At 40.5% G+C, this 13,391-nt stretch overlaps 1 protein-coding gene across 1 annotated transcript in view; it reads right to left on the reverse strand.

Annotated features, from left to right (window-relative positions):
* The window catches only part of LOC308082873 (peroxisome proliferator-activated receptor delta-like), a 38,764-nt gene extending 25,913 nt beyond the window's left edge, over positions 1–12,851 (reverse strand). Inside the window, exon 1 of the mRNA XM_080424938.1 lies at positions 12,571–12,851. The gene's annotated coding sequence lies outside the window, so the exon portion shown is untranslated. The remainder of the gene's footprint in view (positions 1–12,570) is intronic.
* Positions 12,852–13,391: the final 540 nt, after the last annotated feature.

Below are 13,391 nucleotides of genomic sequence, written 5' to 3' on the forward strand. Positions count from 1 at the left end.
GAACCACTGTCCTAGATTAGTTTAAATTACACACTGGTATTGGATCGGTACTCAGTATTGACCGATACGCAAGTTATCTGTATCGGAATCGATATTGGGAAGTAAAAATGGTATCCGTACATATCTAGCTGTAACACTGCTGTGTTTGATATGTGTGAAATATAAGGTTTTTGGGTGTGACACTGTGACTATTCCTCATGGGTAACTGCCCCAGTCGGTTTCGGTATCCAGGAATACCAGGTGCCCACTGTTCCGAGGTTCTGCGAGGTGCCCAGAATGTTTAGGTGTCAACTGGACCTGCATTGTTCCCATGGTAGACCCCTGAACAGTATTTGTGTCCAGTTTGGTGTGGGTCGGACCCAACGGTGCGCCTCGCAAGTCTGGATGTTACGTTTGTGACGTCCGACCACCCACCCTCTAGGCCAGGGGTCTTCAAACGTTTTTTTTTCAGTCTCCAAGGACCCCTTAGCTGAAAGAGAGCTGAAGCAGGGTCCCCCGACTACATATTGTATTAACTGCTTAAGTGCCACTGGACGTCTAAGAAAAAAATGTTCAGAACCCAAGATATCATGATTTGAAAATATTCTGCTCCATTCACTCTTTGTTTAACTTCTTACTTAAAAAGGCTGTATCTCGGCTCCTAAGCACTTTTTTTTTTACAATGAATTTTGGCTGTGGCACTCAGAGCCAAACTGCCATAAATAAGCCGGGCACTGAATGAGTTAATTTGTGTTGCAGATTAAACCTTTTCATAGATTGCATAGATTGCTTCATAGACTTGTTTGACAGCACTATCATCAGTGTTCTGTTCTGTTCTGTTATGTAATATGTTTGTTTACACTCATTTAGCACAAACATAGGGAAATGCTCATTCTAACTCCCTGACATCATCCATTAAAAGGTTGTGAAACACTGGTTTATTTCAAAACTGGTCTGAAAAACCATCTATCAGAAAACTACAAATGGAGATAGATTAAGTCCCATTGAAATGCGGGACCATACACTGCCACCATGTTTCCCTTTTTCTGCTCTGTAAATATACATATTCTTATTTGTTGATGACAAGTGTTAATTTTAATTAATTCATATTCTATGCCCTGTTGATTCATTGAATACATAGGACGACAATGGAATAAAGTCCCCAGGACTTTTTTTGTGTTTTTTTAGCCCAAATGTTTTACTGTACCTCCAGTGCTGTTTACATGTTGTGACTAATGAAGTATACATCAGTCAATCAATCAATCAAAATTAAACCCTCAATACTTAGTCAACTTGACCTTTCACTCTGTACTTGGTCTGTACTTTTTGTCCCTCTAGTCTACACCAGGCGTTTTCAACCGGTGGTCCGCGGACCACCAGTGGTATTGCAGGTGGTCCCTGGCCATCAGAGCATGTGAGCGGAGCGGAGCGAGGAGCGGAGCGACGCGATTTTGACGTGAGCGCGGAGCTGGTTTATAAAAAGGTTGGAGCGCTACTCAGAGCGAGGACCGCCTGCCGCTCCAAGCCGCCCCGGCGGGGGCCGCGCACCGAATGTTTGAGCATGCCCGGTCGCACGGATTCAGAGACGCACAGACATCCAGCAGTGCACAGCGCACAGAGATTTCATTAGAATTTCTACTTTCTTTTCTTTTTTTTACTGTTGAGCGACCCGGTTTGAGCGGAGCATGGAGCGAGAGGTGCGCAAATCAACGTGAGCGACGGAGCGACGGGGAGCGGAGTGCGGGGGGAGTCAACGTGAGCGAATAGCGAGCGTGAAACCAGCCCCCTGGAGCGCCGAGCGGCATTTCCACCCGCTCCGCTCACGTGCTCTGCTGGCCATGCATTCAGAATTTAATACGTTTCAGGAGTTCTCAATGTATGGCGTGTGTGATATGAAATGTGAGCTTTCCATAATCACAGTCACAATCATATTCCATCATATTCAAGGGCTTTTGCTGAGAAAAGAGACAGACCCCAGTCACTTTCAAATTAGAGCACTGCAGAGGGCAGGTGTGTGTGTGTCTGTGTCCAGCTAGGCTGCACTAGCCTTCCTGCTTTCGTGTATAGAGAGGCGGGTTTAAAATCAGCACGGAGAGAATGCGCCTGATCGCATTGGTTCACCGATCTGTCCGTCAGCCCCCATCCCGTCAACACAACATTACGAGCGACGCCCACTGCACTCTGGTTGGTTGGGGAAATTAAACACTTCCTATACCGGGTACACCGACGCGCTGGTCCAGGCTTTTATTTTTTAGCAAAACTAAACAATAAAAGCCTGGAGATCGAGGCTAGTGTCCAGCTGACACTCGTTGACGCTCGCTAATGTTATAGGCATAAAAGCAATTATGCTTCTGCACTGTCAAATAGGCCAACATCTAATCTAAGATTAGTGGGACTCACCAGCATTGAGTCACAGGACTCACTTCATTGAAAACAAACAAAATCACTGTATTTTTTTTAGATATTATGTTGATATTATAGCTATAGGGGGGGGCGGGTTCCTTGACATACAAAAGTTTAGACTTGGTCAGTGGTGGTATAGGCTGGACTCCTGTTGAAAACATCCCCTCTGCATCAAGGTAAATAAAAGAAGGAACGGTCATCTTCATTTTCCACTATCCAGCAATTCCAGACGGCAGATTAGTCGCACTGGGAGGCAAACTGCAACCGAGGAATTCATTAAGAGTCAATGAGGGCCAAGTGGACCAGCTTAGAACAAACACTATTTCTGAACGACTGCGACCTTTCTTAACCCATTAAGACCTGAGGCCGCTTCTAAACATTTTCTAAATCCTAACAGTTTTTCGGAAAAAAATGTAAAAAAAATAATTTTCACGATTTTTCAAAAATAGCAGATCTACAAGCTCATAGCGCGGCACTCGGTGCCGCGCTATGAGCTTGTAGATCTGCTATTTTTGAATAGCCTAAAGAAATCTAAAGGTGACACAGATGCGTTCCAGGTATTAATGGGTTAAATACTCGGCCCAAGAAAATAAAAGAAGACAATATCACACATTGTTTTCTGCTGTGTTGCTTTTCAATGTGTACACTGTATACGTTTATTGAGCTATCTAAAGAGCACAACGTATCGTGAGACTGTCGGTCATTGACAGCCTGACTGACAACCAAATCTCGCGATACTGCCGAGCCAGAAACGATACATGCCGCGGTTTAGATGCCTCAACAACATTACATAGTGTGTACATCGAAAAACAAATGATTAGAAAACAACCTGTGTTATGACTTCTTTTATTTATATTCCATGAACCGCTTAATGAATTGACGAAGTCCCAATCGTTCAGAAATAGTGTTTGTTCACAAGCTGGTCCAGACGACTCTCGTTGATTCCAATGTATTTCACCGAATTTGGGGATCCAGTTTTGCCTCCCATGCTCGTCAATGGTGCCTGCCTGGGCCATGGCACGTCCGTACCTCCTTCTATCATAGCCTTGCTCTGCATGGGGATGCTGTTTGTCCACTGACAATGTAGGTCAAAGGTCAATGCCTCCCCCCGCTTTCTGACTGGACTTTGAAGGGAGCAGAGGGTAGGAGCACATAGTTCCAACGCACGCACGCACGCACGCACACGCACACACACACACACACACAGAGATTAATTGGCGCTCATTGTCAGGGAGGTGGCTCTGTACCGTATCTGTATGTATATTTACGATAGTCAGTAACTCATATTTGATACAGTTTATACGATACGTTTCTTGCGAAAATGTAATTAATTCGGCGGCGGTAACGTTAGCGTTTTCTCATCGTCAGTGCTTCATATCCATATGAGTCAAATCGCCGTGCTCATTTGCTTATTTTTGGAACACAGTTCTTATTTGACGCGATATTAAACACGTCCAGCGATGCTGATAGCCCTGCGTGCTGCGTCTCTGAAGCACATTTTTAAGAAAGGATGCATCACACAAACCATCGCAGTGTCCACGGGATGCATGCTGCTTTATCCTGCTATTATGTTATGAACTAATTCAGCACTCCCCCCTGAGAATGCTTGTATCACACTTCGGTGCGATACAAGCATAAATCAGACTTAAAACATAAATAAATCATTTTAAGGGAATCACGTTCTGTAAAAAACACTAGAGCAATAAATATATAAATGTATAAATATCTCTGTTCGTCTCCATTATGCTTCCCCCTTCCACATAGCGTTGTTGTTCTTTAGTTCCTTTATCTTTTTGTTTCTGTATATCTGTAACTTATATTTTTCCCATTATTATTATTATGAACTTTGTATCTTTTCACTTATGCTGAGTTTTGACTTTCCAAGGAGTGGTGAATACAATGTACAGTACAATGTATGTGTACTGTAGGCACAGAAATGCATTAAGTAGACATCATACCTAATCTAATTCTTATGATCTTTCAAATCAATATTAAAGCTGTAGGTTACTACAGTTTCTGTCCAGTGGACGCATGCTATTTTACCTAGACTAGACAAAAAAAAGTTATTATTATTGTAATTGTTATTTATTTATTTGGGAAACCCTTTTTTCCCCCAAAATGATTCAGAATTTAGTTTTTTACTTTTAGTTTTTCCAGATACATAACATACATGAAAACCTAGCAACGTCACTACACGTCTGTGGGAATTCAGAATGGGGGGGGGGGGTACGTGACCCAGGTAGGATGTGCAAATTACGTCAGACTTCGGTGCTCTATTGCGATGCGTTTTGAGCTTGTAGATCTGCTGTTTCCACTATTTTGTCTTAAATGTTTGAAAATATATGAACATTTATCAACATGGAAATGATTATCACGATTATGCAAAAATGATTGCGATTAGGTCATAATTGTGACAGGCCTACACACACACACAGGGTAGTAGCACAGAGTTCATCTCACACACACACACAGGGTAGAAACACATAGTTCATCTGGTCTGGGAGAGACACTCAACCACAGGCCTGTTTGTTTAACACACACACACACACACACACACACACACACACACACACACACGCACACGCACAGTTCAAATATTGCTGTGTGTTTGGAATACTTTGCACATGTGTCCCCTTCCTTCTCTGTGGATCAGGGACATTTCAAGGACCCCCAGTTTGACATGCATGAGGGTCAGTGGTTCTCACACATGTTCACGTCAAGGACCCCTAAAAGTAATATGTATTTGGCTGCGGACCCCCATCTGAAAAGATTTTGTGACCCCCAGGAATCCCCCGCGCAAGATCTGGTGTTATTAAAATGTTTCAATATTTTTCAATGCAATGCCTTGTGGCTTAACCCTTTAAGACCTGAGGCCAATTCTACAAATGCATTCTGAAATCTGTAGTTCTCACACTTTCAAGATTTAAAAAAAAATAGCAGATGTACAAGCTCGCAGAGCTGCGAGCTTATACATCTGCTATTTTTGAATAGCCAATGCTAAAATCTAAATCAAGCTTCTTTTTTTTAAGTGGTTAACTAATTTGTATGCTATATTACATTAACTCATTTTGCTGGGGACCCCCTGGAACCCCCTCACAATAGGTGAAAGGAAAGATGTGCATGTAAGTGCACTCGCCAGGACCCGGGTTCAAATCCCAACCCCATGCGGACACTAGTCTCTCTCGTGTACTATTCCACAATCTCTGAATGCTATGTCGTCACTGTACATTTTTCAACTTTATTTGATTTAATAAATCAGTGCTATTGAACACCGTTTAGGTCTGTGTGTGGGTTTTACAAATATTGAACCAATGGAAAGTATTACAAAGCGCTTCTGACAAAACCTCCCAACTCCATTGGATCCTCAAACTGTCATTCAAACCACATAACTCCAACTTGTGGAGTTAGGTGGTTTGTCCTTCATTGATTAGAACGACGCAGTCAGATGGGAAAAAAACTCCACATTAATGGTAAAACAACTCCACTTGAGCTGTATTTGGGTAAAGTGATGATAAGGACACGTTCAAGTATCTGACAATGTATAAAGTCACCATACCAACTTTGATGAGGCAATAGTGTGTATTTTGACCAAATACCCCAATATCCATATTGGAGCACAGCGATATAGACAAATGTAAATATACATTTCACGATCAGGACATTTTAATGATTAATTGGCATACAAATAATTGTGATTAATTGGAATATATGAATAACATTTTAAATTCCGTTTGCCTTTTAGGCTTTGTAAACAAAAATTGCACAGGGCATATATGACAAATAACTGAAAGATGTAAAGAAATGACTGACGTCTTTTTTTTTTAATAGTGGAAATAGACGATCTACAAGCTCAAAACTTCTGTACATTGTCTGTATATCAACGATTCGATTAACTACTTAAGCCCTGTTTTATACTTTGTCGCACAAAGGTGTCGTGCAAGAATAGTGAAAATAGCAGATCTACAAGCTCAGCTCACACATTCACTATTTTGATGTTTTTTACTATTTTGACAGGTTCTTGAAGATTTTCACCTACTGTATATTGACATTACCAAAATAGGGATTGATTAACGTTTTTCAGGCCAAGGACCCCTTAGCTGAGAAAGAGAGATGAAGCATGGACCCCCACTACATATTGTATAAACTGTTGCAGATCAACAAGAATAGACTTGTTTGACAGCACTATAGTGTAAATTCATGTTAGTGTTTATTTGTTTACACATCAGCTCTTCTATTAACTCATTCTCTGCCGACCGTTTTTTCCAAAGCCCACCGCCAATGACGTGTTTTCAGTGTTAGACGCTAGATGGCGCTCTTCGCTAACCTATGAGTCACCATTAGACTCCCAGTGAAGCTGTGAAGCAGACGGCACACTTTTCCCCCCGATTCTACGAGCCTCAGATACGTTTTTTAAATCGTATTGGATCGTTGTGAAAAATAATATTATACGTTTTTTTTAGGTTAGTGAAAACGCTCGGAATCGCTGGCAGGGTCGGCAGTTGGCACTGGCTCAGGGGTAGAGTGGCCGGTAGAGCGGCCGGATGGGAACCGCAAGGTTCCCAGTTCGATCCCGGGCTCCCACAGAGTTAGTGTCGAAGTGTCCTTGAGCAAGACGCTGAATTGCTCCCGATGAGCAGGTTGGTGCCTTGCATGGTTTCCTCCGCCATCGGTGAGCGAATGTGTGTGTGAATGGGTGAATGTAATGCACAATCTAAAAGCGCTTTGGATAAAAGCACTATATAAATGCACCATTTAGACCACTATTTAGTTTTATTCTGGCAGTTAATGAGTTAATATGTTGGATTCATGTTAGTAACATTAATCCATTCGTTTTCAGACATTTAACCACTTAAACCCTCAATACTTAGTAAAATTGACCTTTGGGTCTTATTCTTGGTCTGCTCTTTTTTCCATAGATACATAAAACCTCTTTACAGACAATAGCCGATCTAAAAAAGCTTGTAGATCTGCTATTTTCAGCTAATGTTTCCCTCAGAATAGAGATGCTAGGGTTCAAGTGGTTAATGGTTATTCCCCTGTAATAACTCTGAGGACCCCCTAGGGGTCCCGGACCCCCTGTTGAAGACCCATGTATTAGATCGTTAATGACTTGAGTGGGCTGTTTATGTTCTATTCAGTGACCGGTCGGTCATCCTGACCCATTTCATGCTTGACCTCATTGTGTCACCTGAACACCAGCACAATTTGTTTTTGTTTTTAGAATTGTACAACTGCCTTGGTAGTTCACACTGTCCTTCCTGTATCTGACATCACTTCCTGCGCTGCAAGCTTAGCCGAGCCACTGACACACATAGGGAGCTATAAAGGCGAAAGGTGTGTGGGTAAAAACATTTAAACTTAGTTTTTGCTTCAAACGATTTGAAGCAATTGTATTTTTTCGTGTTAATTTGTTGATATGTAAGGGGAGGAAAAAAAGAACAAAAACGGGCTTCTCTATTATTTATTATTATTCCTCGTTTAAAAGCGAGTTATTGCTTTTAAATATCGGTTTAAATATATTTTTGGTTGCCCAGAGCTACCATCCGCAGGGGTTGACACTAACGCCTGCCCGCCTGCCCGGGGCAGGTAAATCAAATGGTAGGGCAGGTGAAGTTTGCTATCTGGTTGCCCGACGGGCAGGTGCGCATTTTGAGTGGGGATGCAACTGTTTTTTGTTCGCTATAAAACACAACACGATATATCCGTCTTTAGACGCTTGAGCATGGCCAGAGCGCTCCGTCTCCCCCTCTCCCACACACACACACACTGAACCTGCGACGCGGCGAAAACAGCTAATCTACAAGCTCACATAATACTGAACACACGGGCACGCAACTAGTTATATATATAAATCACCGGGTTGCAAAATCACGTTTGGAATCTAGTGTGAAGAGATTTGTTTGTGAGAAAGTGGAGTTGATGACGAGCATGGCTGCTTGCATCCCACCCGCGATATAAAACAAAAACACCCGCTGACTTTTTTCACATGTGCTGCAGTTCCCTACTTGTCCCTAACCGACGTGTGAAAATACAAGAAGCAACTTGTAAAGCCTTCCTTATGTCAGTATCAGTTAAAAACAGCAGCATCAGCCCAGTAACTCCGTTTGTTTATTGAACGGTCAAAGCTTAAGATGTGTCAAGTCAGACGAACGTAAACCCTTGATTTCTGGTCGGTGGACTTCAAAATAAGAGAGCTTTGTGAAGTTATGGGAAAGTAAGTGTCTTCCTGTCTGTGGAATGTAAAATAAGAGCACTGTTGGCCTATATTCAGTGAATATATTGAGCTGTTTTCACTGTTGCTACACTTAAAAATATAAAATAACAAGTGTTAAGGTAGGGTAAGTGATTTTCTTTTGTTAAAATAAGTGTTAAATAGCTTTATATTCTGATAGTACTCATTGCTACAGAGTGTTTGTTCAGTAACAGGAGTCTCCATGTCTCGCCAGCTCTTTATTAAACAGAAAATGCCTTTTCAGTTCAGGATACCAATTTTATCGAATCAGGACAGAGAACTTAGACAGGATACAGATTAAACAAGTGAAATTGGAAGTGATGACGCAAAGAAATGAGCATGTAAATTTGGAACTGGAACATTTAGCAACACATTAAGCTGATAAATGGGTACTCTCCTGATTGGCTGAAATGGTGTCACCTACCTGGAAATGTATTTTCTGTCTATCAAAGAGCTGGAGAGACAGAGTGACCCCTGTTACTGAACATACACTCTATAGCAATGAGTACTATCAGAATATAGAGCTTTAACCCATAACAAAAAGCTTTTTGTTTTTACCAAAAATCGTGCAGCCCCATAATTCGCAAGTAGAAAGTAAATAAGTGTTTAATTGAATGGTAATTAAATTTAACCTATCATTTTATAAAGGACGATTTACTTTTCGGGCAAGTGGGCAAGACCTGTGGGCAAGTAGAAAATGACCTGTACTTGCCCGACGGGCAAGTGCCTCTGAGACCTTAGTGTCAACCCCTGATCCGGTGTTCAACCCTGCACAAACAACAATCACACACACAGATTATTTAAATCGGGCAAGTTTGAAGAAGTTTTCTCTTGAGATTTCAGAGAGAAAGCTGTAATTATTTTACTGTGAGCATAATTAACATAATTATGATGCTATAATCACTTATAGATATTGAGGACAACAGCACTGTAACAACACACTTCCTCTGACATGATGTTTATCATTGATCAGTGTTGCCAGATTGTGCGGGAGAAACAAGCTGACAGGTTGTACAAAAACAAGGCCAAAACAAGTGACCACACACACACACACACACACACACACACACACACACACACACACACACACACACACACACACACACACACACACACACACACACACACACACACACACACACACACACACACACACACACACACACACACATTGAAAATAGCCCGTATCTTCCGTATTGTTCAATAAAATAAAATTCATCCGATCACCGGCCATTTCCTTTTTTTTTGTTGTAATGTATCAGGATGCAATACACCTCCCAACCGATAGGGGCGCATATTTGAAAGCATATGGAGAAGATTTGGAGAAAATGGCCGCGATCGGATTAAAAAGCTTTTTATTTAACAATACGGAGGATACAGGTACTTAGACCCATGCACTTTAACTTGTAACATCCGTGGCCGGGTAGGAGCACTTTATATTTGAAATCTGAACGTTTATGTAGATGGTTGGTTGTAAATGTAAAATTTTCAAAAAACAGGAACAAGTAGCGCCATGACTGTCATGGTATGACAGTCGTGTTTCAGTGTGCAAAAGGACCTTTCTCTACAAAATATGTATAAACATACCATGTTATTGTGCATTCAATACTAAGCTATTGAAATATGTCATGTTATGTTTAAAGACAAATTGACATAAAAATAAATACAAATAAAGTTACATTTTTTTGTTTTTTTTTGTAATCAAACAACAATTTCGCGGACCCCCTGCAGTACCTCCGCGGACCCCCTGTTGAAGACCTCTGTTGTAGATACAACATTTGGAATATGTTTGAAACATTTTAACTACACAAATATTGTATGGGGGTCCCTGCTCCTGGCACAAATAATTTTCAGATGGAGGTCCGCAAATTATACATATTAATATGGGGGTCCTTGACATGAAAATGTTTGAGAACCACTGGTTTAAACAACATTAAGAAGCAAGCCCAAATTAGCAACTACACTTTAGAAACAAGCCCCAAAAATCACAACTACCAATATTTGCAAGCAACTTTACAGAAAAACAAGCCCAAAGTCACTTACAATAAGCAGACTTGGCAACTCTGTCATCGATTATGATCCATTGATAAAATTGAAGACTATATTGTATGAAAAAAAGGTGGTTAAATGGATCAAATTAATCTGCCCACATTATGAAACCAAGCTACTTTTAAAAGGCATTTCAACCTTTAAAAATCTTAAAAGCTGCTTATCCGTCAAGTTTACATTTAGACTGTTAAATTTCTCTGAAAAAAAAAGAAAGAAGTTACAGTACATTCCAAGTGTTTTCTCAACTTCACAAAAGTGACATTTTCCTGCAGCTATGGGTGCTTGGACTGACATGCACAAGGACACTTTTGGCACCTTTGGGTGCGTGGACTTAAGTGCAATTACACACATACGCATCACATCATGCAACACAACATCATTTGCACATACATGTGAAAGGACTGCAATGGAAATAAGCCGCTGGCTTTTTTGCGTCTATCCTTTTGATAATGGTGTGACAATGTATGTCATTTTACATATGTTTTGTTATCGATAAAGATGTCAAAATGTCTGCTATTAAAGGCAGGCTACACAGTGGTTCTCAAACTGTGGGTTGGAATCCCCAGGTACGTGTGTGCGTGTGTGTGTGTGTGTGTGTGTGTGTGTGTGTGTGTGTGTGTGTGTGTGTGTGTGTGTGTGTGTGTGTGTGGTGGGGGGTGATTTGCTTAATGTTCAACATTGTTTTCTCATTCAACAGTAAACAAACCAACATACAGTGTTAGGTGTATACAGGGTATCTGCACATTTCTAAAGTGACAATTTAATGTATGTTAAGACCTTTTTATTACCTCTAAAATGAAATAATAATAATAATAATAATAATAATAATAATAATAATAATAATAACACCAATGCTGCTTCAACAGTAATCAACAAACTATACTATATTTAAAAAGGCATTGGCCACAATTGTCTCATTATCTAGGAAAGAGGCACACAATTGTGAAAATAGCCACTCTACAAGCTCAACAACTGTGAACATACAGTAGCAGTTGTCTCCGGATCTACAAGCTCACAACGTGAGAGCTTGTAGATCGGCTATTTTCACAATATGTATCTGTGGAACCGAGTCAAACTAAATGTAATGCCTCAACTCCTACATTTCCAAGTGCTTGTCAGGGTGGGGGTCCCCAGTTCAAATAATATTTTATCATTATTATTATTATTGGGGGGGAGGGGAGTTGGGGGCGGAAAACTTAGAGAAGCACTGATTTATAAACAGACAGCTTTATTGTGACAGCTATAGGGCTAGGAAACGCTTAGCAGCGTAGCAGTTAGTGGCAAGGTTACACCGGAATTGGTACCCCTATATAATTGTGTGCGCCCAGCAGAGGTCACGGTTTGGCCACTGTTTCGGCTTATCCACTGTCTGTCAGATGCTTTGTGGGATGTCTACAATCCATAGATTGTAGATAATTGATCATATAACCTGATGCTATAATGTGATGATATAATATCTATAAGCATTATTATTCAACAGTTATATATAAGCACGATCATGTTTAAATATAATAATGTAACTACATAATAACTATTTGTTATTTTCATAATTATTTTATATAAGATCTGTTGTTCTTAAAATGTTGCATGCCAAGGATCCCTAAATTAAATGGTATTTGTCTTAAATGGTAATTCAAGGCTTCATGGGGTGTTTGCAATTGATAGAAAATAAGTCATTTTTTGGGTGAACTACTCCTTTAAGCTGAATTTGATGCTATATTAACACATGTTGCTGGGGACCCCCTGGAACCCCCTCAAGGACCCCACTCTGAGAACCACTGATAATACTAGGAAAATTATGTACACTATTTATCCACAGATGACTCTCATAACGTTGAAATATCTATGTGATCCTATTATAACAAAACAACCTGGAACCCAAAACCAAAGCGTTTTCTGCTCCTCACCTCTGGGGTAAAACAGCGCCTCCTGCAGTCACATACTTCCACGGGTCACCAGTGTGGGTGCAACAGGTGGAAATCCTCGCCACAACAGTCAAATGTTGTTCTGCTGGATGTTAACCAACATACCAGTTGTCTCCGGGTCTAGAGCATAGATTTATGTATAATCACAGTTTAAACCGCTTTGTTTTATGTGTGTTTAATCGCTTCTATTAGTCATAATGTCGGATAATTCAACGACACATGTTTACACCGCGGAATACATTCCCCAAACTTCTGTTGTTTTCTTCTCCGTACCTCTACCACTTGACACACTACGTTACGTTACGTTAGGTTACGTTACTGCGTCGTTACGTCATCCCCAACGTTCGTCCCCAGACTCCAGCGATTTGACGACTTGCTGTTTCTAGCATAGATGGTTTCTGGTTGCTGCCATAGAGTTAAAAGGTTGCTGCTCAGTGCTCATATTTGGTTTCGAGCCCGCCTTCTAATATCCGGTCATTTGCACGGTTACATCCATCCACGCACACAGTCAGTTTCCGTATCCGTCCTAGACCGGATCTACAATCTGCAAAGCTAGTTGATCCCAGTCTACTTGAACTAAATCACTACATCCTTCAAGTTTCTCCTAGAGCTGATTTCACTACTTATAAAATAACAAAAAATACAATACGATATTGAACCATTATATATATATATATATATATATATATATATATATATATATATATATATATATATATATATATATATATATATATATATATATATATATATATATATATATATACTGGAACCACGTGAGCAGAGTAGTGATGCAACTGGAA

The sequence above is a fragment of the Gymnoscopelus braueri genome (assembly GCF_963280865.1).
Source record: "Gymnoscopelus braueri genome assembly, chromosome: 3".
NCBI lineage: Eukaryota > Metazoa > Chordata > Actinopteri > Myctophiformes > Myctophidae > Gymnoscopelus > Gymnoscopelus braueri.